General features: G+C 43.7%; 2 long non-coding RNA genes across 2 annotated transcripts in view; both read left to right on the forward strand.

Moving 5' to 3' along the window:
* Positions 1-13,152, forward strand: part of LOC132477089 (uncharacterized) — a 197,585-nt gene extending 184,433 nt beyond the window's left edge. Inside the window, exons 2-3 of the long non-coding RNA XR_009530184.1 lie at positions 4,675-4,784; positions 13,113-13,152. This is a non-coding gene — a long non-coding RNA (uncharacterized LOC132477089). The remainder of the gene's footprint in view (positions 1-4,674; positions 4,785-13,112) is intronic.
* Positions 13,153-13,154: 2 nt separating this feature from the next.
* Positions 13,155-18,248, forward strand: LOC132477090 (uncharacterized). The gene is made up of 3 exons (XR_009530185.1): positions 13,155-13,215; positions 15,343-15,440; positions 18,154-18,248. It is a non-coding gene; the product is annotated as an uncharacterized LOC132477090 (long non-coding RNA).
* The last annotated feature ends 9,752 nt before the right edge of the window (positions 18,249-28,000 follow it).

Raw genomic sequence — 28,000 nt, forward strand, 5'->3', positions numbered from 1 at the left:
CTAACAGAAGTCACAGATATTTTCATACCACATTTTAGTTGTTGCAGCTCACAAAATATCATTTATGCCCTTCACCACTTCAAAATTAGGATAGTTATGTATTAAGGTAGTTAGCTTTTCAATGCATTAAATAGATAGTTATTTGCTGCATTTATTAAGGTAGCTGGTTATTAAATGTATTCATAAGAAAACACATTCTTGTAAGAAATGTGTAATCACAATCTAATCATAAGAAACACCAGATAAACCCAAATTAAGGGACATTCTAAAAATAACTAACAAGTATTCTTCAAAAGTGTCAAGGTCACAAAAGACTAGGGAGACACAACAGCTACATACAATGTGGGACCCTGGATTGGATCCTGGAACAGTAAAAGGACATTGATGGAAAAACCAGTGAAATCCAAATACAGTGTACAGTTAAGTTCAGAGAATGGCACCAATGTTAATTTCTTAGTTTTGATAGATGTACTACGGTTATCTAAGATGTGAACATTGAGGGAATCTGAGTGAAGTGTGTATTGAACATACTCTACTATTTTTGCAACATTCTGTAAGTCTAAAGTTATTTCAAAAGAAAAGTTTAGAACGAATTACATTTGGGAACTGAAGAACAAATAAAGAACCACATATATTACTCTATCAAAATTTGTTTTTATAATATTTTGACAAAAGTATTTAAAATAATTCTTTTCCTTTGAAATCCTGTGTACTGTATTTTATGAATTAAAATATTATCCTGAGAAGCAGCCCACTGACTCGCTCAGACAGCCAGAGGGATCATGCGTGCAAAAAGATGAAGAATCACTGATTTAAGGCAATTGAAAGCTGCAGATAACAAATGCCAAAGTGATTGGATTAAAATCTATGGGCGGGACTTTCCTGGTGGTCCAGTGGTTAAGAATCCATCTTGCAATGCAGAGGACGCCGGTTTGATCCCTGGTTGGGGAACTAAGATCCCACATGCCCCAGTGCAACTAAGCCCATGTACCGCAACTACTGAGCTTGCATGCCACAACTAGAGAGCCCGCACACCACAACTACAGAACCCATGTGCTCTGGAGCCTGCACGCCACAACTAGAGAGAAGCCTGCACGCCGCAATGAAAGATCCTGCGTGTTGCAACTAAGACCCAACATAGCCAAAAAAAAAAAAAAAAAATCTATGGGAAACAGGTAGCCAGAGGAACCTCTTCACTTTGGCTTTAGTTTTAAATGAGTTGGCCTGAATCCAAGGTATTTTCTTTTTCTTTTTTTAAAAAGTAATTAATTTATTTATTGGCTGTGTTGGGTCTTTGTTGCTGTGTGCGGGCTTTCTCTAGTTGCGGCGAGCAGGGGCTACTCTTCATTGTGGTGCACAGTTTTCTCATTGTCGTGGCTTCTCTTGTTGCAGAGCATGGGCTCTAGGCGTGCAGGATACAGTAGCTGTGGCACGCGGGCTCAGTAGTTGTGGTGCACAGGCTTAGTTGCTCCGCGGCACTTGGGATCTTCCCGGGCCAGGGATCTATCCTGTGTCCCCTGCATTGGCAGGTGGATTCTTAACCACTGCACCACGAGGGAAGCCCCAAGGTATTTTCTTTAGTGTCCTTCAGTTCCCTTCTACAGATGTGTCGTGGAGGGAAGCTGACTTTGAATGACAGGGAAGACCAACACACTGAGGGCTTCTGGCCGTGAGCCACACACCTATTCACTGGACACTCACATCCTTGTCCCAACACGGCACTGCAGAAGGCTCATTTTTCTCTGTCGTCCCACATTTGTTTTGAGCTTGGGTCAGGGTTTAAATTATTAATCACTTCCTGGGATATTTGTTTCTCAAATCGGCTTCCAAACCACTTTAACTTGTACGCACAGGCTTTATCCTTCTGCTGCGCGGTTATGTAAAAACAACCTTGTAGATGTTACCGGCCACCTCTGCAGGTGCTGGCATTGGAGCCAAATCTACAGAGGAAGCTAATTGGAAACAACATGTCAAGATGCTTTTCGGGTTGGGTATTTATTCAAAAGGCTGCATAACAAAAGAGGCAGAGAGGAGAAAAGAACAGTGCCAAGGAAGAAGGGTGGGATGAGGAATGTGGCTGCATTAAGTCTGCCCCCCAGTAAGGGATGGGCATCTTAAATAAATATGGGTACCAAACCTACACCCTTTCCTTCCCTGTTCTGAACTAAAGAGGCCACTGAGCTCTTACTGGAATGAACGTCAGTGGCTTAAAATGGAAACATGGGTTTCAAACAGTGTGGAAACTCTCTTTAGAAATAATCTAATAAAATTAAATGGAAAAGTACAGGCTGTTGGCTTTACAGTACTGAACAATGGTTTGGCCAACGTGTACAGAAGCAGAGCAATATTAAAACACTGCTGTCAAGTGATGCGGTCCATCCACAACCCCTCCCCACTTAGTAAACACCTCCATTCAGGCTTCCCGAGTGGGGATACCTGCAGAACTGTGCCTGTGTTTGGCCAGATAAATGCTTTGATGATGCAGCTGTAGGGACCATTCCTATCTGTGAGAACTAGTGAGGTTTGTACAGATTCAGAACGGAGAACGGCCTAAGGGAAGTCTTAAAAGCAGAACTGAATTTAAACGTCCAGTGAGGGTTTGGAAACTTACATGCCATGGGGCTTTAGGATCTGTCTTTGTGCTTTCTCTGTTGAATAGAATTAAAAACAAGGCAAGTGTATCTTGCATTCCCTCCAAGGAACTCTTGAGCTACTGAATGGAAATTTAGGTGGATCACTTACGATGTGCCAGACAGTGAGTTAAATGCTTTACAGGTATTATCTCCTTTAATTCTTGCTGTATTCTTAGGAGTTGGGTATCATCGGTCCCATTTTACAGAAATGCATGAGTTCTTTGTGGAATAGGGTTTGTATTTAGTGCCAAGCCACAGCTTCCTAGCCCCTGTCTTCAGCTTGGCATTCTAAGTCCTGATCTGGTTGGAAATCGTGAGTTTCCTTTAAAAGCAATCCATGTTACTTTCCCTTAAGAAAATAGTCACATAACTATCTTGAGAGAGGAGGTGCCATAAAACACATTATGTCTAAAAAAAAAAAACCACAAAAAGCCCCCACACATTATTTTTAAAAGCGTAGGATTTATTTTTTTAGTTGTACAAATTTGTGGTAAAAAATCTTTTAGATGGGCTTCCCTGGTGGCGCAGTGGTTGGGAGTCCGCCTGCCGATACAGGGGACGGGGGTTCGTGCCCCGGTCCGGGGGGATCCCGCATGCCACGGAGCGGCTGGGCCCGTGAGCCATGGCCGCTGGGCCTGCGCGTCCGGAGCCTGTGCTCCGCAACGGGAGAGGCCACAACAGTGAGAGGCCCATACCACAAAAAAAAAAAAAAAAAATCTTTTAGATGAATACATTACAGATAAGAGTTAAAGAACCTGCCAGTTTATGACAGTGAGTGTGAAAGTAATTCCAGGCCAGACAGGAAGATTTTAATTGAAAAAGAGTACATATCTGAATTAATTAACAAGGGGCCATGAACTTCAAAAATGGTGCCATTTTGAAATGCTGGTGCTGGACAGGTGTCATTGTAACGGGATGGGAGATGAAGCACCTACCTGAGAATTCCTGCCAACTCTGGAATCAATAGATGGTAGTAGTTGGTTGGGAAGTCCCATTAAGGGCGGCAGATGCTGGCACTGTTTTAGAAAGCTTCCCTTGGGGGCCAGCTTAGGGTAACAGATAGAGGGCTGAAAAGGGGGACCTTCAAACTGAAGATCAGGTGGGCTTTCAGGTCTGGAGGCATCAAGCGCCCTGGTAGGATGACCACAAAGCTTAGCTCTCCTGCCCTCCTCTGCTCAGGGTAACCCTTTAAGGTAGTGGTTAGCAGCATGGGATTTACAGTTTAAAGGACTGTGTTCAGATCTCTGCTGTGCCACTTCATAGCTGTGTGATGTTTGGCAAGTCACTTCACCTCTCTGATTCTTAATTTCTTCATATAAAACAGGATTTTTATACTACCTCCTATAGAGTCCCATGAAGTTTAATTAGTTAAGTTATGTAAGGAACTTGGCAGATTTCCTGGTGCTAGAGCTAAAGGAACAGAACAAATTCATAAGAGTTAGATGGATACACAAATGGACAAAATGTCAGTGTGTCAATTCCATGGGAGTCGGGTTAACACAAAAATGTGTAAAATATCATTAGTATATTTTCTCATTAAGTATTTTATGCTCTACTTGACTATAGTGAATGGAAAAAATATCAAGTGAAAGAACTTGCACAAGTTCACAAATAGACTTCTCCCATAAAGTCTAAAGTTCCTCAACATACATTTAGGAAAACAGAACCCTTGAGGTTGAAGAGAAATATAACATCCACTACCTTTGAGGAAATTACAACCTAGGGCTAAACCTATACTAGCTAGGACAGAAGATGCTTTCTTCAAAATACTTGTATGACATTAGGTTTACCTTTACATTTTTATTCTCTAGAATGATTCTTTTTTCTTTAGGTTCATTTAGCAATTTTAATGCATTTTTATGGAATAAAACATTTGTTTATTTATTATTACTGAACAATACATTTCCCAGGAAAGGCTAGCCTGACAAAACTTTCATGCATACCTGAAAGACTGGCTGATCGGTTGTGACCCCATTAGTTTGTATCAGTGATACCCATTCATTATTCAACAGACATTTATTGTGCACCTACTTTGTTCCAGGCACTTTGCAGATGCACGGAGTAAAGAGGTGAGACAGGGTAACCCTCCTGTCATGAAACACACATACCAGCGGGCGATGTGGAGCAGCGCTAACAGCAAGCAGCCACCAGGTGTGTAATGTCATCCGACCTCCCCCCATCCCCCATGGGACACCCCCACCCCCGAGATAGGTGCTACTACACACCCTCCTTACAGAGGGGCACAGAGAGGTAGAGAAACGTGCCCAGGATCCTGCAGCTAGAAAGTGGCAGGGCTGGAATTAGAACCGGGGGTCTAGTTGTAGAGTCCAGACTCAACCATCGGGCTATGCCACCCCTTTAAAGAAGAAGAGCAACTGGTAAACAAGTAAACATAAAAAAGAGAGTTTCAGAGACTGATAGTGCCATGAAGGGATAACCATTATGAAGAAATTAAACTGGACGTTAGTAGGAGAGGTTAGTGGTGATTTCTCTGTGGGGCATGTTTGCACTGAACTCCGGGAGGAGCATGAACTAGTCGTGGCCTGATCAGCTGGGGGTGCCAGCAGAGGGGCGCTGGGGCAACGGAGCAGAAACAGCAGTGAGGCGAAGGCTCCAAGGAAGGGGTAGGGTTGTGGCATCCCAGAAGGCCAAAGGGGCTAGAGCACAAGAACAGAGGTCAGGTGGGGCCCGAGAGCTAAACAGGGACCCGAAGTTCATTCCCAGAGCTGTGTGAGCCCTTTCACAGGCCGGGAATGCTACTCAACACAAACTACGGAGAGAAGACCCTGGAGTGACTTTGTCTTGTGAAGAAGAAGCCATCCTATTCTTGGTACTTTTGACATAGACGCACCCTCGGAGGAGCAGGTCCTTCTCGCTGCGTACATCACAGATGTCACCTGACCACAAATCTTCTGCCCTCGAGACTCACTGCCACCAGCCAACTGGCCAAGCAGCTGCTGTTTGCTCCACGGGACAGGGAGCATGTGATTTTCCCTCATCATTCTAGTCTCTGCACCTGGAAATACGTGCTGGGAGGGAAGGAAAGCATACTGGAGAAATAGAATTAATATGATAGAAGAGAATTATTATAAGGTACTGGTGCACATAATCCTGGAGGCTGAGAAGTCCCAAGGTCTGCCCTACACAAGGTGGAGATCCAGGAAGGATGGTAGTTCTAGGGCTTGAGAGCTGCAGACCTGATGGTGTAGGTTTGAGTCTGAGCCTAAAGACCTGGGAACCAAGGGGGCCGGAAGCAGGAGAATTCAACCTTCCTCCCCCTTTCTGTTCTATTCAGGCCCTCAACAGATCGGATGATGCCCCCCCACCACGACTTGGGGGTGGGGGGTGCCTCTGCTTTGCTCAAACTACCAATTCAAATGCTAATCTCAGGCTTCCCTGGTGGAGCAGTGGTTGAGAGTCCACCTGCCGATGCAGGGGACACAGGTTCGTGCCCCGGTCTGGGAGGATCCCACATGCCGCGGAGCGGCTGGGCCAGTGAGCCATGGCCGCTGAGCCTGCGCGTCCGGAGCCTGTGCTCCGCAGCGGGAGAGACCACAGCAGTGAGAGGCCCGCGCAGTACCACAAAAAACAAAACAAAACAAAACAAATGCTAATCTCTTCCAGAAACACCCTCATAGACACACCCAGAATTAACGTTTAACCAGCTCTCTGGGTACCCGGTGGCCAGTCAAGTTGATGAGAAAATTAACCATCCCAGAAGGGGAGCAGGCAGTACCCCCGTCTCCATTATTTGCTCTGTTAGCTTCACTGTGCTTTATGGAAACTCCCTGTCCAGTCCTACCTCCCCACAGTCTACAGCAGAAGGAAGCTAGAGTTGACCGAGAGAATCTCTTTGCCTTTTATCTCTGCTGCCTTTATGCCTGAATTCCAAGGAAGCTGATCTTTCCTGTGTTTACTGCTTTGTGCAGCCACTAAAGAAGGATGAGCAATTGTCTCTGTCTACCAACATTTCCAAAATGTACTTGGCTGGAGATCTCATTTGCATGACAAAGATGCCCCATTAATGAGCCAGTGGCCTGGTGGGCCAGGCAGGCTTTGGGGCACATCCAAAGGGACTCTATGAAACTACAGAATTGCTTATTACGTACGATGCCCCCTCCAGGCAACCACACTCACACTGTGGGACAGCTTCCCTGGAGTCTGCGTTCTTTGTCCTTTGGAGGATCTGGAAGACAGCAGGGATCAGTGAGAACTATGCAGACTCCCAGCTCTGCTCAAGGGTCTTGGAGGCCATGCCTTCGAGGTGGTAGTGGGCTAACTCTTATTCAGAAGACTCACCTCTACTATCATTGTTTTCTTCCTGATATTCTGCTTTATAGATCAGTCATACGACCTTTTGAGGCCACAGGGTTTTCACTGTTGAATAGTTCTTCAGAATAACTCACACGTCCCGAATGTGTGCTGAGTGCCAGGCACCATTCCAGCATTCTCGTGGGTTATTCCGTGTAACACCAATGGCTGCCCTTGAGCTACGGGTGATCATCGTACCCATTTTACAGATGAGGACGCTGACCTAACCACATCTGAAGTCCACCAAGGTGGACAGAAATGCTCTCCCTGCTGGGCTCCGTGTGGGAGACGGGATTCCTGTCTTCTCAGGATGCCACTGCTGTCTCCCACTGTCCCTTCCCCTCTCCTCTCTCCTGACAGATCCTGGATTTGCTCCAAGTGACAATGCTAGGGGACCAGGGATTGGCTCCATTTGTATACACACAGGATTTGTGGGAAGACAGGTGCGAGGGTTTTCTCTCTCCAGTTCTCCAATCACTTTTCCCCTTTTCCTAGGGTGTGTCTTCATCTCTTCCATGCGAAGAACATCTTTCTCCTTCTCTCTGGTCTCCCCAGAACCATAATCGATGCTCTTTCTTTACTTCGATTAAAAAAATCCCCATCCCAGTAGCATTTTTTTTGTTTGAGTCTCCCTCAGATAGGTCCATGAAAGAGGGCAAAGAGCCCAGATTCTATTTGGGGAAATCTTGATCTACGTGTTAATTATGCACCTCAGTTTTCACAGTGTGTTACTTTGGTTGCAGACCCAGCCTAAGCCAGATCCAAGTGGGTTGTACAACCAAACCCTGGGAAGGACAGTGACCAGTGATGGGGTTCAGGATACTCTACCCCCAAATACAGCACCTTGGCGTGTTGAAAATTTTAAGCTAAAGGAGTCTGAGAAAACAGCAGAACTACCTTCTCCCCTGCAAAAGGTCATAAAATCCTCATGTGATGGATGCCCTCCTTATACCCATAGGAAAGAGAATCTTTGTCTCCCAAGACAAAGAGACACCAAGAAGAATCTAAGCAAACAGGACATGCTAAGTCTCCCCTGTTTACTAGCCTTCCTCCTACCCCTTAGCCTGTCGTGTTCCTCCACAACTGTCTGCTCTTCCTCAAACCCAGCATAAAAATACCCAGTTCTGTTTCTTTGGGTCTTCCTTTCCTTATGAAGGCGCCCATGTCAGGTAAAACTTAACGAAATGTCTATCCTTTTCTCCTGTTCATCTGTCTCTGGCAGTCTACTTTTCACACCCAGTCAGGCACCCTACAAGGGTCCAGGAAAACTTTTGCTTCCCTCCACAGGGTGAACCCACGGCTCGGGAGCCCTGAATGGTGCTGGGTCTGTGCTTGACTTTCATGTCTGTCTCTCTGTGATAGTTTCTTTTCTCTCCCATGAGAAGGAAAGCATGGCTGATGGCATCTCCCAAGCTTTGTATTTAACAACTTCACAGAGGGACTTACAATCCCCCCCTTTTCTCCCTCTGGGAGGATTCGCTGGGCCAAGCAAAGACCCAGAGTAATAACATGATGGCCCAGAGTTGCCATGGGGATCACGGGGCTCTGAAGAGAAGGGCTGGGCAGATGGAACCCTAGATATCCAGACAGTTCATCATCCTCATTAACGTCCCAGTACAGCCTCTAAGGTAAGCACATTATTGGACTTAACTGAGAATTAACTTATTTCTGACTTTTGAGCAGTTGCCTATTGCCTTCTGTTTTGATGTTAGTTTCTGCCAAGAAGACCCCGAGCCCTCCTGCTACCCTACTCCCTGCATGTGTTCCTTTCCCATGTCCCCCCGCCAAGTACCTCCCTGGATTGTACGAGTTCAGGCTGTCCTACCTTGCCTTCTCTAAAGACACATTATTAGCTCACACCTTTTACTTCTTTCTCACTTCCTGCTTGTACCTCCTAATTAGCACCTTTTCTATAATTTATTAATCCAGAACATAATGCTGACAGCATGCTGCGTCACTACCGGGCTATTTTATTCTACATTCTTCGGTTCCCAACTAGATTGTGGGTCCCTATTGGCAGGGACCTTGTCTTATACTTCCTTCTGCTGTACTTCATGTCATAATGTCAAGCGTACCAGTTAGGTTTGCATAGCAAACCACCTTAAAGCTTAAGCTCCACCTTAGGAGCTTAAAATAACAGCCATTGACTTAGCTTGTGCTTCTGTGAATTGACAATGTGAGCTAGGCTCAGCGGCGCCGTTGTGCTGGCCTTGTCTGGGCTTACTCACAGATCTGTGCTCAGTGTCGCGTCATGGTCATGTCTGCGGCGCTGCTTCTGGAGTTGGCTGGTTGTTGGCTGAGGTGGAGGGATTGATTGGCTGCACGGTTCTCAGCAGCCAGCACACTAGCCCAGCTCCTTCACGTAGTGACAGCAGATTTCCAAGAACAGCGAGAGAGGAAAGGCTCGGTGTGCAAACACTTCTCTTGTCTCTGCTCTTGTCACCTTTGCTTTTGTCCCATTGACCAGAGCAAGTCACACGGCCAAGGTCAGAGTCAGCGTCAAAGGAGAGCAACAACATGGATACAGGAAGGAGAAGTTTTGCTGATTACATAAGGTATATTCAAAGTCTCAGTAGACATATACATATCTGCCCAGTTAAATTGTATATTTTCTTTTAAAAATCTAGCTCTTAAAAAGTTAGTAGAGATGATTTACTTGAAATCATATTACCTCTGTAGTCATGTTCTATTTTTTTTTAATTGGCCTTTTTTATACTACATTTTCTCACCTTCTCTCTCTCTCTCTCTCATTTCTCCTTTGATCCTTTCATTGACTGGATGGAATATATTTATCACTCTGAAGTTGGATCCTGCACTTTAGGGCTTTATGTGTGTGTGTGTGTGTGTGTGTGTGTACGTGAATATATGCATGTGTACGGCAAATAGGGAAATATTTCTCCTTTGCCCAGTTTTAATGTCCTATAATCCAATGTCACATTCTTCAAACATGAGTCAAGTTAGAATGGGAACAAACTGAATACATACATGATTTCCACATGTGCTAATTTTCTCAATGTTCTAAGAAAAGCAACAATACCAAAGCTGGTTGGACAGGGCATTCATTCCTTAGGTATAAGTTCTATGCCTCTTTTGAAGCAGACTCTGGAAAACAACTTTGAGGCAGTGATGCTGTAATGGTGGCAAACAACCATGGTCCATTGAACTTCCAATTCAGCAGCCAGGGATGGTGACCTTTACCTTCATGGGTGAAGTTCACTCCTACCAGAGAAGGTCCAAGCGTGTCAACTAACATTTCAGGTCAACAAAGTACTTCAACTGTTTTGACCAATGGTTACTCAATATGCATTATGCTCACTCCACTGAATGGCCCCCTGTAGAGAAATGTGTGGCACATCAAGAAAATTATTCAGACCTTTTATTTGGAGGAGTTTATCAACGTTTAGAACTTTTGAAGCAGAAGGCCAAAATAGTATAATAGTTTAAGAGACTGCCTTGAGGTCTAATCCCCATAATAAGCCCTCATTGTATATCACTTGTTGTAGTTCTGTTTCTCTAGTCAAACCATTACTAACATTCATTTTTCCCCTTTGCCATTTCAAACAGCATTGGGAAGAAGTGGCACAGAGCCTTAGTTTGGGTTTTCCCCAGAAGCAGATACTGAGACAAGGGCTTGGGAGTAGAGAGTTTATTTGGGAGACAGTCCCACAAAGCTCTGTGAGGAGGTGAGGAGAGTGAAGCAAGGAAGAAAGAAGGCAAGAGAGAGAGTGTTACTGAGTGTTGCCCCTGGGGGCACCTGGTGAGCAGTCAACCTCAGAGTCAACACCGCAGTGGGGAGGAAGGCTGGGCATCCATCCACCCATCCCCACTCTCCGCTGGGTGAGGACTGTCCCCAAAGTCATTCACTCTGTTGCCTCAGTCTCCCCATCTGATAAACGAAGTCATTGGGATATTTTTCTAGGCCAGGAAAAGGTGGACTAGACAAAATCCAATGAGAGGAGATGGCATATCAGGAGGTGGTGAGCTCTGTTTACCGTTTTAAATTGTGTTTTTAGTACAGGTGCCCTAATAAAATTCTATTTCCGCTTACAGTTGTAAAAGTGAACCATTAAAATCTTTCCCTCTAGTCAATTAGAGCCTGCTGCCTACCAACCAGTGGGTTTACAACAACATTTATCCTCTTGCTTGTGGTCTGTGGGTCAGCTGTGTCTCAGCCGGATGTGGCTCAAAGTGGCAGTTGGGTTGATGTCTACTCCCTACGTTTCTCCTTGACCAGTAGCCGCTGAGGTTATGCCCTTTCCATGGAGGTTCACAGCAGTGCAGGAGGCATGTTCAGGGCTTCTGTGCAAATGGTGTTCATTAATATTTCATTGACCAAAGCAAATCAGGCCCAAAACAAGGGGTGAAGAAGTGCCCTCAGTCCACCATGAAGCCATGGCAATGGCGGGGACATTTAATTTTATAACCGGGGGGGAAGAAATGAAAGCAATAATCCTACCCACCGTACCATTCTCATGTTCAGAATCACTTCTCATCAGCCTCTTAATCATACCTGCTCTTTTGGCCTCTTCTGCACCCCACGCAGTGCCTGGCTGGGTCTCTCTACTGAGATTTCCTCTCACTGTCGTGGCATTTCCTATAGGGAAAACGTCTGTAGTAGACTGTTCTGGTGCCCGCCATGCAACCATTCCCCAGCTGCTGTGAGTGTTGGCTGCTAACGGCCCAGAGCTACTGCCTTCTCTGGAGAACTGCCCTCTGTTGATGGGATGCCCCACCCTGGGAGGGGAAACCCAGAGACATGATGGACTTATGCAGAGCGCAAAATCCAGCCCCATGCCTCAAGGTGAGGACAGCTTGGCAATATAATTTAGGTTCCAGAATGTTCCTGTGGATCAGGCCTAGGCTAAATGTTCTTTGAGACTACATCCTATCTTATTTCTTTTCCTATCCTGCTTCTCTTACTCCTTTGCAGTTTTCTCCTAAGAGAATGTCCTCAAAAAGTTAAATGCCCCCAAGTCTTTTTCTCAGGCTCTGCTTCTAGGGGATCTGACCTAAGACAATGCCTGTTTTCTGGCATCTCTTTTAGTGCCTCCACAGCACCCTGCCATTTCACCAACTGTAACTATGCATGGGATGAATAAAAACTTAGACATTTTCCTTGCTTGGGATGGATGCGTGAAGCCTCCTCAAAGCCTGCACCCAATATTTCTAGTCATCTGTACCAATATCTACTTCAGATCTCTTCATCTTGGCCACACGGTCACTACGGTTCCTTATCCAACGTCTTATATGATCTGTGTATGTCCAGGGTGTCTCCCTCATCCATCGCGTCCAGAAGGAATTGTGTTTAGTCGGGCAAGTTTGTTTTTTAATATTTTATTTATTTATTTATTTATTTATTTATGCATGCCTATGTTGGGTCTTAGTTGCAGCACGCGACATCTTCATTGCAGCATGAGGGATCTTTTGTTGTGGTGGGCGGGCTCAGTAGTTGTGGTGCGCGGGCTTAGTTGCCCCATGGCATGTGGGATCTTAGTTCCCTGACCAGGGATCGAACCCACATCCCCTGCATTGGAAGGTGGATTCTTTGTCACTGGACCACCAGGGAAGTTCCTAGTCTGGTAAGTTTTGACTTGGTGAGCCCCTAAGTTTCCTAGTGACCGCTCTCCCTTTTCTTTTCACACAGAGATGTTAACCTGGAGGTCCCGGACAGGGGAGGCTGTTGTTCAGGGACTTTAGAAATGACCGATCTGTGTTCAAATCACAGTTCTGTCATTTACAAGCTGTAGTTTTGGCCAAGTTACCTAACATCTTAAAGCCTCAGTTCAGCTTCTATAAATTAAGTACAATGGTACTTGAAGAACAGTATTCTCCTTTGCACTCAGAAAAAATGTGTGGTTACAAAATGCCATTTTCTACAGTGCTATGAGCTGCTTTTGAGCAGAGTTCTGAATCTCAAGTGTGTTTCACATAGAGAAAATGGGACAATATACAGGTATCAGGCAGCCCTGAGCCTGGAACATCACAGTGACGGCTTTTACTCATTAGGTGCTTGCTATGTGTCAGCTACTAGGCTCAGCCCTTCACACGTGTTGTCTTGGAATCCTGTCAGCAACCTGGCATTGTTCTACCTCCTGCCTCTTTGTGGCTATGGGCAATTGATCAGCCAGTGACCTTGAAAATGTTTGCAGCTGTTGACTTCCATCTCAGGAAATCAAGATTTGGAAGAAGGTGGAGGAACTGGACTGGGAAATGTAGACGTGTGTTGCCTGGAAGGACCGGATGTAATGAAGAAGCTCACCCACTGCACTCAGTGAGTACATCTGAGCTAAGAGGTTTTTACCCCAACCATGCATCCTGTGGTCCATTTTTGTTTGCTTTCTGTAGAAGTCAGTCTTCATCATCTCTTCAAGACTCATTGGTCCCATTGGTTCTTGTAAAAGTACACAGCGCTCTTATTTCATTTTCCTTCCATGTACCCAAATCCTTTCCCCAGCCTTGCTTTCATGTTCAGATTTCTGCCTTTCCCCAGATAAATTGCTTAGACTTTGGGGGGATATAACCCTGATTTGGAGGAAGAAAGGCCAAAAAGATAAAAGTACCTTCCTCTCCTTTAAACCCAGGAAACTGTGATTACAACTGCGATTTTCTACAAGGCTGAGAGCTGCCAGTTGCCTGGTGTCTCTTAGCAGTGTCCTGGATCTGAGATGGTAGCTCCACCGTTTTTTTTCCATATCCATGACTCCTATTGGCACTGACTACAGCTGTGTAAATCTCCAGCCACTAAATTCTGCTCTGCAATCTCCCAGGCTGTTCATTTATTATTAATTACAACCATTATTTATATGGAACTGGAGAGTTTTACATCAAGGCTGAGGCCCAGCTAGAACATAAAGCTGTGTGGGGACCAGCTCAGAGGCAAAGGGACACGAGGGATCAGTAACCCTTATCCCCTGTCACTCTCTTCCCTCCCCCACCAAGGACAGGTGGAAAGAGGAGGTGTGAACAGGTACAGACAGGAAGCTGAGGGAGGAGTACACCTTGCATGAGCTTTTATGCTCTGACAAGTTCCTTTTTGAAGCAGAGGGAGCAGCTGAGGAGGCAGAGATGGTAATATATTCTGAAATTTTATGGTTGGAAGGATAGATCATTGTATACATTAGTTAATTTATTTATTCAACTGTCAGTCACTGAGTGTTGATCATGTGCTAGGTGTAGGGAAAACAGAGATGCACAAAACAGACATGGTCCCTACCCTCCTGGAACTTGCATGCTGGTCGCATTAATACACACAACTGAGACTAGGGCAGTAGTCTGGGTGTTGGGGTGGGGGAGGGCGGTGGGGTGGAGTGGTCAGGGTGGCAGGAGTGGGATAAGAGGACGGACAGTTACTTAAGAGCAAATGCAGCATGAACATCCTTTTCATGGAGAGCCGTCGCATGTCAGCATGGCAGTTTTCTAGGTGTAGATTTCTGTTCTAACTCTCTCTTGGAAGATGAACTCAGAGGCTATTACTCCAACAGCAATAGTGTAGGGTGTCACTTGTTATTTAACACACACTGATCTGGTTTTCTACATGCCAGCTACTGTTCTGAGTGTTTTATACATACTGATTCATTTAATTGACATAACATCTCCTCAAGGTAGATTCTGTTTTTGTTCTCATCTCATAGACAAGGAAACTGAGGCACAAAAGTTTAGCTATCTTGCTGAGTTATGCAGATGTAAACCTGGCATCCAAATTCAGGCAGTCTGGATCCAGAGTGATCCTTTCAACCACCTGTGCTTGGATTTGAAGATGCTGCAGCTCCACCCCTTGCCTCTTATCACAGTAAATTATCATTCATTCCCCCAAAAAGAATGTATCAAATGCTAACTACATGCTTAGTGCTAAGAATACAGAGAGACAGAAAGCAAGTTGGGAGTAACTGCCTAGTGGGTATGGGGTTTTCTTTGGGGGTGATGAAAATGCTTTGGAACTAGCTGATTACACAACATTGTGAATGTACCACATGTGACTGAAATGCTCGCTTTAACACGGTTAGTTTGATGTTAGGTGAATTTCACCTCAAAAAGGAAAAAAGAAGATAGGGGTGAATATGAAAGACCTGAAGGGGTGAGAGAGGTGTGCCCACTTCATTCTAATGCGGTGGGGGATGGATGCTAGCAGAATCTTGCACAGTAGCTTATGTATTGCTATGGGGACCAAGAGGAGGCAGTGATTTATTCAGCCTCAGTGGTCAGGGAAGCTTTCACTGAGGGTTTCTATTTGAGCTAAGCCACAGCAAAGATCATAAACCCAGGTGGCCCTGTGGGACAGGATGGTAATGTAAATGTGTGGTCACCAGAAAGGCAACAGAATGGGGTACAGAGTTTGTCAAGTGCCCATGTCCCATCCTCTCCCCAGTATCCAACAGGCTCCACCCTTTCTTTCCACCAGGGTTTGTGTGCATGCCGACGACAAGTCATTCACCCGAGAATCACCAAATCACAGTAAATGCCTGTTTTTTCACATGATGTGTTGGGAGCAGAATGAAGGTAAGGAACTCTGAGATAGATTGGAACTGAGCTGGACAGTTCTGCAAACTCCTTTCTATATTCCTAGATTTTATAGTCTGTTGTCACTGACTCTACACCCCTCAAAACCAGGGTTTCAGCTTTGTCGGGGGGGCTGCACCTGGCACTTGGGGAATTGGAGCCAGACTCTGTAGCTCCTCTTGCAAAGGCATCTTCAGAAGGCACATGTTGCCCCTCAGATCTGGGTCCGAAGCCCAAACAAGGATTACAGGGCCTCTTCCAGGACCTCAGCCGTGCCCTACAAGGTAAAAGGTGCTAAGAGTAAGTGTAGATATTGTTAACCCAGTCACGATGGATTTATAGTTTGTCTTCCTCACCGTGAAACTGTGGGCATCATACGGCCTCCTCAGAGTATGAGTCGAGACAAAGTCAGGTGCAGGTGGTTCACTTGTGGGATGATCCCAGGGAGCACCAGTAGGGAAGTAAGGAAGTGCTCTAGGGAAGGGGAGGAAGCAAAAGGGATGGAGTGTTCAACGAGGCGGGCAAGTAGAGCTTAGCCCCGCCGGGGAATGCCGAGAAGCAGTGTGGAACATGAGCGTTACCAACCCAGGGCAGAGGACGCTGCAGCATCGCCCTGCAAACCCCTGGTCATCGGTTGCTGAAGGCTGCTTCCAGGGGTGTTAGCTCTCCGGCACCTCTGGCTTTTCCTCAATGATCGTAGAAAAGGTTCCTGCAGCCAGAAACAAAACATACAAACAAGAAACTGCTCAGGCAGAGAGTCTTGCGTGTAGAGGTGAGGACCCGGAGGATAAGGGCAGGGCTCTGGCAGCTCTGCTACAATGTGCGGGGCTGAACTGAAGTTCCCATCTTCTGTCTCTGTTCACCATCTTTTTTTTCACCCCAACCAACAACCATAATAATAATCCATCGCAGGCAGAGAAGGTTTCTTCCAATGTGCCAGGCGTTGTGCTCAGCTCTATCCATTGATCAGTTGTTTAGTTATTCAACTATTCAGCCAAATTCATCAAATACTCCCCACAGCCAGGAGCTGTGATAGAGTCTGTGAATAACGTTGTGTGCAAAACAAGCACTGCCTCTACCCTTACGGGAGGGTGGACTAGTGTGGGAACAGGCGTGCGTTGAACAGTGATATAAATAAATGTCTGTGCTCAGGTGAGGGTTCTGATGGATGAACTGCACTTCCTGGAGATCCGATTAATTAGCCTGGGGGTTTAGAGGAAAGTGCACAGGAAAAGGACAGGTAAGCTGAGGCTTGGAGGATGAGCAGGAGAAAACGAGGAGAGAAGTAGGATCAGAACACTTCAAGTAGAGACATTAGCACATACACAGCCCCTGAGGGAAGATAGAACATGGAAAATTGGAGAAACTGAGAGCAGACCAGGTGTGGCTGGAAAATAATGAACAAGGTGGGTGTGTGGTGAGTGGTAGAGAGGAAGCTTGGAGACTGTGAAGGACACATGAACGGTAAATGCAGTGGAAGCCACTGCCAAGTTCAAGCTACAGCCAAGGGGTAGAGAGGGGGAAGAGTCTGACTGCATTTTAGCAGATTGCTCTAGTTCCAGAGTTCTGAATGGTTGGAGTAGATCAGCCACAATTTGGGAGACCAATGAAGAGACGACCCCAGCAACTTGTAGCCTGCGAGGTGTGGCAGGAGAAGAAATGGGGAGGTATGAGTGGAATGGGGAGATCTCAAAAAAGGAAAATGCACAGGACTTGATGAGTTGGTGGATGTGAGGAGAGGGGAGGGGGAATGTCCAGAAAGACTCCGAGGTGCTGGCTTGTGCCATTTACATAGATGGGAGTGGTTAACTCTTTAGTACTTACTCAGCTTCTGGAGATGGGGACTAACATTATCACTCATTTAGTGAATGAGGAAATAGAGGCTCAGAGAGGTTAAGAAGTGAGCGTAAGACCACAGAGCTAATAAGTTGCCAACTAAGGACGTAACTGAAGAGCCAGTAGATATTAAAACCCATGTGCTCTATCACCCTCTGCGTGGCACCTGCTCTGTCCTGTCCAGTTCCACTGCCTTGCATATGGTACCTTTGTGTATCCCTTATGCGGTCTCTCTAATTAAATCACCCAGACACCGTGTAGGTGTTATCCTTTTGGAAACCAGCTCTGTGCTTGGTGCCATCCAATAAACCAATCAATAGAACTAATTTGTGCTAATAGGGCAAAAAGTATCCACTTGATTGCAGACTTTCTGAACAGCACCTTTGTGCAAAGTTATACAAAGAGTATTCAGGGCTTTGACATCCTGGCCTGGTAGCTTGTGACCCCACTAAAAATCCCACGGGGAAGTTTCTCTGCCCACCCTTGGGCAGCAGCACTGGCTCTGCTAGAAAGAAAGGCTCAAGGTCGGCTCAGAGCTCCCACACAGATAGCCTTGATCCTAAGATCAGGTTCCAGAAGTAACAATGTGTAGATGTCTGTCACGTTTTTTTCTTTTTAAACCTTAGCAGTTCTCCTACTTAAAAGCATACTCTAGAAATGCACGTTGACTGGCCTGGGATTTTCTAGAAGCTGTCGGCTGGTTTGAAGACATAAATCAGGAATACTGAATGGACTCTGAACACCAAGGGAAAGCTTAAAACAACATTTTCTTTTCAAATATGGCCCTTTATATTATGAAAAAGTAATAGTCGTGCTCATAAACCAATTCATTCACATTCTGCAATTCATGTACTGAAGATTTTTTTCCCATTTTCAGGAATCACCTAAAGTGAGCAACATAGGAAATCTCAAGGAAGATTATCGTCCAAATTAAAGGCAAATGTCTCTGATGACCTGACCTTGCTCTTTTGTTAACTCAGTACCACAAACAGTGGGCAAGTGTTCGTTTGTTGCCATTTCAAATATTCTCTTTCTTCTCCTGGGGACACTCACCCAACTGGAGTGGGACCTCAAAACTGGGGTAAGCTCTCTTACATGGCCACAGGTAGCTGTGTGCCGTGTGTTAAGAGGAGATGCGTGCCTCGCCACCACCGTTTCAGCAGATGAGTTAGATCCGCTCAACAGCACTGATTCTCAGCCCGTAGGAAATGTCATGCCAAGTGGCCGCCATCAGGCACTGCACGTAACCATCACCTCCGTCCCAGGTACACGCTTCAGGAGCTTGGAAAGCAGGTGAGGTGCTGTTGGGATGGGAACCTCATTTGTCTGCTGGTTTTTGTGTGTATAGGTTTCCTGCTTTCTCTCGACTTCTTTGCCTTCTGTGATTGTCTGACTGTCAGAGGATAAAGAAAAACACGCCCAATAAAGCCCTTTTCATGTATTTCATCTTCTGAATAGATGGGAAATGGTGTTTATGAAGACACCCACCAGAGGACCCCGGTAGTGAAGTTATTTTGTGTCAAAAACTGACACACTGAGAACATTGTAGGAACATTTAAAATTCTTCCCCCAGAAGCTTGGAACTTATGTGTCTCAAAATCCTTCAGGGGCTTTGATAAATAGCCTCTGAATCTGAACAATCTTGTGTTTATTATGGGTTCTCATTTTTAGAAATATAATTTGTTATTCTAGGGCCCTGATAAGCCCTTCTCCATTCCCCTGGAAAGCAGAGCAAGGAGAAATTAATGCATATTTCAACAAGGAGCATATTTGAGTCCAAATATTTGAGTAGAAACAAAGATACAAGTTGGGTTAGGTCATCCTGATACATGTTCTAAATGAGTGTTACAGAAATACTTCATGCAGTAGGAGAAGTGTAAGCAGAGCCTCATTTACCTTTGGAATGATTGCTAAAGGAATTATGTTCATATTGGAGAGGGTTCCTTGTATTTATGGCATATATGGCATTATGGGCAAATGTGACTAAAACACAGTTTACCGCTGTGGCTTCAGAGAGGAACACTTAGGAACACTTAACTTGAATTTTTGATTTAATGTTAATAAGTTAGCCTTCTTGGAGCTTGTGAGAGACGGCCTACTGATATTCATCTTGGGAACTTTCTTATCTTAGGAGATACTTAAAGCCCAGGACACTCTTGGTTCGATAGATCAGCTCTTCTCAAACTTTCATGTGCACACAAATCCCTTGGGGACCTTGTTAAAAGGTAGGCTCTGATCTGCAGGTCTGGGGTGGAGCCCGAGAGGCTGCATTTCTAACAAGCTTCTGGGTAATGCAGTGACTGGGACCAGTACATGGATGGTGTGGATTTTGTGTGTCAGGCACCTCTGGCCTATTCTAGGGAAACTGGACAAGTTGTACAAATTCAAATCTTCCTGTAGATTATGAAATTTGCTCTATTTTTCTCTTTAAAAGGAAAGCTACTTGGAAATAATTCAGAAATGTATGTATAAAAGAAAGAGGCAAAGACCATATAATTCATATGTAACCACTCTTAACATTAGAGTATTTCTGAGTGGTTCTCAACCCTCTGCCAGCATCACAGCTGCCAGAGAACCTTTCATACACCACAGACACTGGGACCCACCTGTTTGAGTAACCCTGGACTAAACCTACCAGTAAGTGAACACAGGGATGGAATAAGTGGGAAATACCTAGTGTTCTGTATGCAGGAGAGAGAGGGTTAAACATGAGGGGATCTTTGAAAGAGAATCTTGAGAGACTAGAGTTAGGAGTGACCCTGGGCACAGGGGTTCCGAGAGCAGGCATTATAGATATAAAAAACTCCTAAGTTCTAGGGTGAACTGAGAGCCTTCCAGGGTGTCTGCAGAGATGCTGTCTCCCCAGTCCTCTCAGGTGGGGTTCATTCTTGTGGGAATGATGTCACTGAGATCCAACATCATTGACACAATTCCCAACACATTATAGGCCACGCATGGCCATGACTCCCTAAGGAAAAGATCCAGGCAGCCAACAGAGCAGGGTCATACATTCCCTCATTCCCTAGTTGTGTAGACAATGGCTGACCACAGCTCCAAGGGTAAATATGAAAACAGTGGGAAGAGGTTTACTGCATCCATGTGGATGGTTACTGTGTAGATGGAGGATCCCTGCTTTATTTTGAATGAAAAGAACAGGAACCCAGGGGTCAGATGGATGAACATATGATATTACTGTATAAATTGGTCTCAGTTTCACAGAGGGCTCTTGCCTTTGACTCTAGCAGAAAATATATTCATACTTTTAGCCAGTAAGATATAAAAAATAATAATATTGGCCCAAGTAATAAAAAGATAGCATAAAATCTGAAAACATTTCAATGATTTTATTGTATTAATTAAAGGAGAAAAGCCATATGGTCACCTTAATAGATGCAAAAAGCTTTTGATAAAATCCTCATGATAGAAATTAATAGAACGAGACAAAACAAACAAAAACAGAAATAAAAGGGAAGTTACTTTACCTAAAAACATGCCACCAAAAACTATTCCGACTGGTGAAGTATTAGAGCCATTCGCTTTAGTTCAGGAATAAAACAAAGATAATCACTGTAGTTGTTTCTATCTGTATTACCAGTAGCCAACTCTGCAAGTAAATGAAATCATATACAGCAGGAAGAAACAAAACAGTCAGTATTTTCTGATGATGCGATTATCTACATTGAAAAAAGCCCAATATATGTATGCTATTTATTACTACAAATTCAACAAGATTTCTGGATACAAGATCAATAAAAAGAAACAAATTAGAAATATAATAATAATAATAAGAAGAAATCCATCATCAAAAGCAACATGAATTCTAAGAGGCAAGAAATATTTATCTATCAAAATAAGTACAAAACCATTGTGGAGAAAAATGTAAGTCTTTAGTGAAATACCTATAAAATAAGCTAAATAAGAGGAAAATATACCATGTCATACATAGGACGTTGAAATTGCAGTTACTTCTAGGCGTATAACTTAGAAAAACTCTCAAGCATGAATACTGAGATAAGTTCTAGAATATCATTGCAGAACTAGTTATAAAGGAAAAATAAAAATCAAGTAGCTTAACTGTCAGTCAGTAGAAGAAATGGATACAAAAACATATATATATTACAGTATTTAAATGGGATAATATACAGCATTTAAAATGAATGAGCTAGGTCTATATGTATCAATACGTGTGAATCTAAAAACAATGTTGAGTCAAAAGAGCAGGTTGTGAAGAAATACACAGAGTGTGATGGAATGTAAAATTTTAAGACAAAGAAAACAAGACTAAATGTTTTCTAATGGATGCCTATGCACATAGTAAAAGTATAAAATTATGACTGAGAATAATGCACAGCAAAATCAGACTCACGTTTACCTCTGGGTGAGAGGGAAATTTAATGGGTGAGGGCTTCACCTGTATCTGTAGTATTTTATTTCTTTAAAAAGAGGAGAATCTGAAATTAACTTGATATTGGTTAAAGCTGAGTGATGTGTTAGTTGTGTCATTATTTCATGACAGTATTTTTCTCAACTTATCTCATCCCTGCTGGTTTCATTCATCGTAGAAGCTTCATCTTCATGGCAGGAATTGTATCCTATACTTTTTCTTCTCCCAAAGCAGAAGGAACCTCCTAGAAATTGTTAGTTGCTTTCTCACTGTAATCCTAGCATGGCTTTGCATGAGACCTCTCAAAGTTTCTTCTCATTACCAAGGTTTTAATCCAAATAAATAATTAGCAACTTGAACAGTGCTGACTGGAGTGTGGTGAACTCCATCAAACGATCGCTTGGGTGTTGGGAAATTTTGCAATTGGTGCTAAGTGATCTCCTTGACAAAGAGGTCAGCTTTGGATTAATCCACTTTATAAGAAATCCTGAATACTTTTTCCCGTTCTAGTTATCTTCTCAGTGGTTTAAGAATTAATTACAATGCTTTCACCTGTCTTTATAGCAGAAAAATAGCAATAGGTCCTCTGTGCAGATAAGACTACTGGAAACACAGTTGATTACAAATGCAGTGCCCATAGTGGTTTACCTACTAAATGTTTGTGCTGATCACGTGGTCTCACACCATCAGAGGTTTGCAAAAAAGGACAACTGGCCATATGTCACAACCTGTCCTCAAGTCAGTGTTGAAGGAGAACAGATCATCAATGACAGGAATTCAAGAATTGGGCATATCTCACTTAGTAGGGGGGCTCTGTATGCAAATAATCAAGGCTGACCAAGCAGGTGAGCATGGGCACCAGGAATCTAGACATAGTCCCTGGCCAGGGGTAACCAAGAGTAGGGATAATCTGATGGCGTTGTAGGTATGGAGGTTGAGGGTGCTCAGTTTTAAGAAAAAAGCCAAGAGCCTAGTTACTGGGTCCATGAGGCATGACAAGATAAAAAAAGTCAGCTTCATTAGAGGGTTGGGATAGGGAGGGTGGGAGGGAGGGAGATGCAAGAGGGAAGAGATATGGGGACATATGTATATGTATAACTGATTCACTTTGTTATAAAGCAGAAACTAACACACCATTGTAAAGCAATTATACTCCAATAAAGATGTTAAAAAAAAAAAGTCAGCTTCAGAGGAATGAAGAGCAGAGACTAATGGTTCAATCTACCACGTTGGGCCGAAGGTACCCAGTCCTCAACACACACACATTCTAGTATCTGACGTTTTACCAACACACAGTAACTTCTTCAGACTGTGACATTATTTCTGATAAAGCTCTTGTTACCTGAGAGTTAACAAATGCAGACTTTAATAGTTACAAAGGACAGGAAAGTAATATTTTATTGATCCTTGTCTGCACTACATAAAACTTGATGAAGGAGCTCTTGTTATCCCCAGGTTTTATAAGAGGAAACGGTAGTTCAGCCAAAAGGTAATTAGATATTGCTAAAGATCCTATGCTTGTCAGCTGGGATTTAAATCCCTGTCCCTGTGATAGCAGATTCCCTGCCCCTTCACCACAGCAAGCTGCCTCCCTTATCAGGGTAGTTAAGAACAGGAATTAGCACCGAGGAGAGCAATTTTGATAAGGAGTGAGAAACAGACCCTCAGGAGGGCAGCCTGACGGGTACACCAAGGGCAATACAAGTCTACCCCCAATTTGATCTACTGCTGTTCCTACTGTCAAGCTTGCTGACCTCATAGATTTGCTAGTGTGGTTCTTCTTCTAAGACACTGCCTGTTGGCTCTTGCTGTTCTGATGATCTGTACTTTCCCCAGTGTTTCAGAACCCAGAGTTCCTCCCCATTCAGGGTCTCCTCAGGCAGCTAAGGTGTCCCCTCATCAGGCATTGGGTACACCACGGGCAGCTTCCTGGGCCTCATGGTCTAAATTTACAGAAGCAGCAGACGGCGCCTGAGAGTAGCAATTTGAAGAACTATTGGTTGGTTCTGGTTCTAAGATTAGCATCAGAGGCTAAATCAATAATGGAATGTTCCTCTCCCAGAGTCACGCAGATGGCAATTAGGACTGCATTACGGGGATTACTCACGTCCAATCCCTGTACCTGAGATCAGACTTGGCTAATTTGCCACTCTTATTTTAATTCCATCAATTAGAGAAATAAATTGCCAATAAAAGCTCATCTTTTAAAAAGGTTTATTTTAACCTTTTATAAAGTCCTTGGGCAAAAGCATAGAGAAGCGCTTCTTAAGTGACTACTAATTTGTCAAGGTCGGGAGACAGACACTGTGAAAAATACTGCTCCAAACAACAGCTGAACACTGTCAACCAAATGGAAAAAAAAAAAAGAGGAATGGATTTTCTGGAGTTTTTGGAAACAAAGCATTTCAGCTTAGAATGGAAATCTTTGGGAAAATGGAATGGTAGGTTTAGAACATAATCTAAACATGAACTAGCATGAAAAGATTAGTCCTTTAAATTCAAGCATCCATTCCGTTGCCAAGTATGTATTGAGCACTGGCTGTGTACTAAGTTCTGGAAAAACGGCGATAAGCTCTACGGTCATGGCCTTTGCATTCATGGAACTTGCAGCCCTGTTGCAGAGATAGTCATTAGACAAATGTACTCATAGATGAGTACAAAATAGTGGTATTAGAGAAGGCAGTGGTTGTGAGGGCAGCCGTGGTGGTGTGCAATAGGATGACACCAATTAGAGTGAAGAGATCAGAAGAGTGACCCTTAAGGGGAGACTTGGAGACTGGATTAGAGTTATTCAGGCAGAGGTCATCATTCCAGGCAGAAAGAACGACCTGTGAAAAGGTAAGAAGGCAAGAAAGACATGGAAGGATCTGAAAGATCCTTGCTTGGAGGGTGGATGCAAACAGAAAATAGAAAAATTGTGGTTTGAGACAGAGAATCTTAAGGCTCCGGAAGGAACTTCACTCACCATCCATCCTGACATCCTGATTATACAGAAGACAAAATCCAAGTTCCCAAGGCAGAACTGAATTATCCAAGATGTCAGAGCTAGGGCAAAAAATCTAGTATTGAGGACTCAGTGTTTCTCTAAGCCCCATAGACGTTAGAACCAAAGTGTTCTTTCTAAGCTTATTCCTGCCTAACTTCCACTGTGATTTTCACCATGATGTCTTAAAAGACCGAAGTGCCTAAGGTTCACGTTGGAAGGCCTAGGGAGAGGAGGTGGAACCAAGGGCACATCCTCTCAGCCTGTGCCTCAGCCTCCCCTGGGGCACTATGAGTAAATATGTGGGCATAAGGTTATGACTGATGATTTGTTCACCACTGGAGTATAATCTCCATGAAGGCAAGGACCAGGCCTGAGTTGTTGGCTTCTATGGCTACAGCAGTGTGTCTGGCAGATGGTAGACAACCAATAAACACAACTTGCGTGACGGAGTAACTAAACGGATGGGCTCCCTCTTCAATCCTCAGTTCAGGAAACCTATCATGCCCCAGAGAGTTCCAAGCTTCTCAATCTCTTCTCTACATGCTGATTTCTATGGCCCACACTTCTAGGTAAAGAACAACAAGTTAAATCCAGTGCCAGGAAAACTGGTGTGGATTGTATTATTTAGGGCTTATCAATTTTCCTATTTTGTGGAATGTAGTTAGAACTAAGCAGTTTCTTTTAATCCCAGGATTTGTGAAGAAACAACATGCATTATTTAAAGAGCAACAACAAAAATAAACACTTGTAAATATTGCACATTCCTTTGTAAGCAGAAGATTAATATGATAATATTATTGTATTGGGTATGGAAAACAGTCGGCGAAGTGCAAACCTTGCTGAGAGAAATTGCCTTCCTTCTTGGAGAAGAGTCACAGGAGACTGGAGAGAAAATTATTTTTCTCAGCTCCGGTCCTTTAGGGCATCAAAGCTTCCTGAGAAGGATTATGCATCGTGGAAAGTGTTAATGTACCTTATTATTCCGTGTCTCTCCGGTGAATTCTTTGGAATCAATAAAGGTACTTAACAGCTAAGAATTACATTAGGCCACACTGCAATACCAGGAATCTCTTAGATTGATATAACACCTATCTTCAGCAAGTTGTTTGAAGCAATCATAGTGGATGAATAGGTTTTCCTGCTGTGCGAACCCAGTGAATCATGGCGATTTAGTGTGTTTTTCTCCTTGTGGATTTGTTAGCGGTGGGTAGGACAGAGCTTATGAAAGTATTGCAAGTTTCCTGTATGTTTAACTTTCTGTTGGTATGTTTTTAAAATATGTAAGTTCACTAAGCACGTGTCCAAACAGTGGCTGAAAGGTGGGGGAAAATGCTACTGCTCTTGGACAGAGAATTTGATTTAGTATGTAGCTGGGAAGATGAGAGGGAAATAGGGAAGGTCAAATAGCTCTGCAAGACAAAAACACAGAAAATGTCACAAGGCAGCCCTTTGAACAATCAGTTCCTGAAGGGTAAAGGTGGAGGCGTTGAGAGTTCATGGGGGCTGGTGTGTTCTTGAGAAGAAGTGAATTGACCCTTGAAGGGAAAAAATATGAGTGGCAGAAATGAGCACTGAGATTATTTCAAGAGGCATCCAAGGATGACATAGTAGTTGTGTTGATTATGAGTTTCTTGCAAAACTTTTCTATTTCAAATTCATTCTCAAGGGCAGCAATCACTGATGAAGAGTAAAAACCTGCATGGGTATCATCAGATAAAGGAAAGGAAATCGAAAGCCAATATTTTACCAATGCTGGGGAACCAGCTTGAGCTTCAGAGGCACCTGCTATGCAATGTTTTTCTACCTTAAATATTTTGTAAACCTTACAGCCATAGAGGATCCTGTAACTAGAATATTCCATGGCTTTGTGACTTAACCATCCTTTGATCACTCAATTATACTACGGTCATTTGATAAAACAACCTGCTCCAACATGAAACAGCATAAAACAGGTCTTCCTTGATCCCTGCTGATTATACAGCTATCAAAAGCTGCAGAAGTCTCTCCTTGTAAAACTGAGCCACCTCTAACAACTTGAACCCATTCACAGATTTGGGTTCATTTGGGAAAACTTGCAATAAAACCCACTTTTCTAGACTCTGTGTGTTGCTGAGTGTTTTGTGAGATATCACCGCCCTGAGTCCAGCTGATTCCTTGGAACCATGAATATTTTCTACACAGGCACATGCAGGGGAAAAGAGAGGCAGTTATCTGAATGGTACCATCCAAGAAAGCTGCCAAGGAGTGCGGGGGAAGCAGAATAGTTTGGTTGAATCCACTGCATATTTATTCAACATTTTTTGCATCCTCTTTGCTTGTATGCATATAGGGCTTCCTTAGAATGTACTCGTTTAGAGAGGCAGTAGCTGTGATTCCTTGTAGAAGGATTTTTTTTTTTTCTCAAGTGCAATGAAAACACAGGGACTATTCTGATGACATTTTTGGTTTCTGTTCTGCAGACCTGGGGCAGAACTGCTTCTCTGAATCAGTCTTATCCCAGTGCATTCCAGCTTTGATCTTCTCTCGCTTTTCACCTCTGTGCTGCCAGCATAACCATCACTTTCCTAAAGCTAATAGGAAGACTATAGTCAAATCTATCAGGAAACATCTGTGGCTTGATAAACACCTCCTCCTCCACCTCCATACTAATTAATTTCAGTTCTAATCACTTAATTCTTTGTGTGAAACAAAACATCTAAATTTGTTCATCCCAGTCTTTGTCTACCTTCAGATTCCTAAAAATGCCCCCAAATATGCATTAACATAAGGTTCTGAGAAGCAAGCTTTCTCTCTTACCCCTTAGCATTTTTCAACTTGAAAACTAAGTTGTCACAGAAATCGGATGCAAAACATTCTCCCTTCAGCCAAAGAAATATTCCCCATATCTGGTGATGTTGCTTCTTCAAAGTAGATTTTCATATTTTGGTTTCAGATCACATTAATTGCACTATTTATTTCTTTTCCCTTTGAGATTCTTTTTCATCTGTTCTTGCTCTCTCCTGAATACATTTCCTACTAGCAGGAAGCTCTAAATGATGAATAGAATCTTAACCTTACCAAGCTTTAAGGCACTGATGTCTACATTTTGTGTTTGCTGATAGCAGGAGGCTTTTTAGTAGGGAAAGATGTTGTAAGATTCAAATTAGAAAAAAAAAAAGATGATTGTCTCATGATCAAAGTCTTACACAACAATCTGTGGGTTTTAGAGAAGTTGATTGGTGGCCACCTAAGGGTTTGGACTGTGCATTGTCAAAAGAAAGTGGCAAAAAGCAACATGGCTACCTCTTGGACCTGCCTAGAAACACTGAACAAGGTTTCAATCAATCTTCCTACCTGTTAAATAAAACACCTGGG

Source organism: Mesoplodon densirostris, chromosome 16 (assembly GCF_025265405.1).
Source record: "Mesoplodon densirostris isolate mMesDen1 chromosome 16, mMesDen1 primary haplotype, whole genome shotgun sequence".
Lineage (NCBI taxonomy): Eukaryota > Metazoa > Chordata > Mammalia > Artiodactyla > Ziphiidae > Mesoplodon > Mesoplodon densirostris.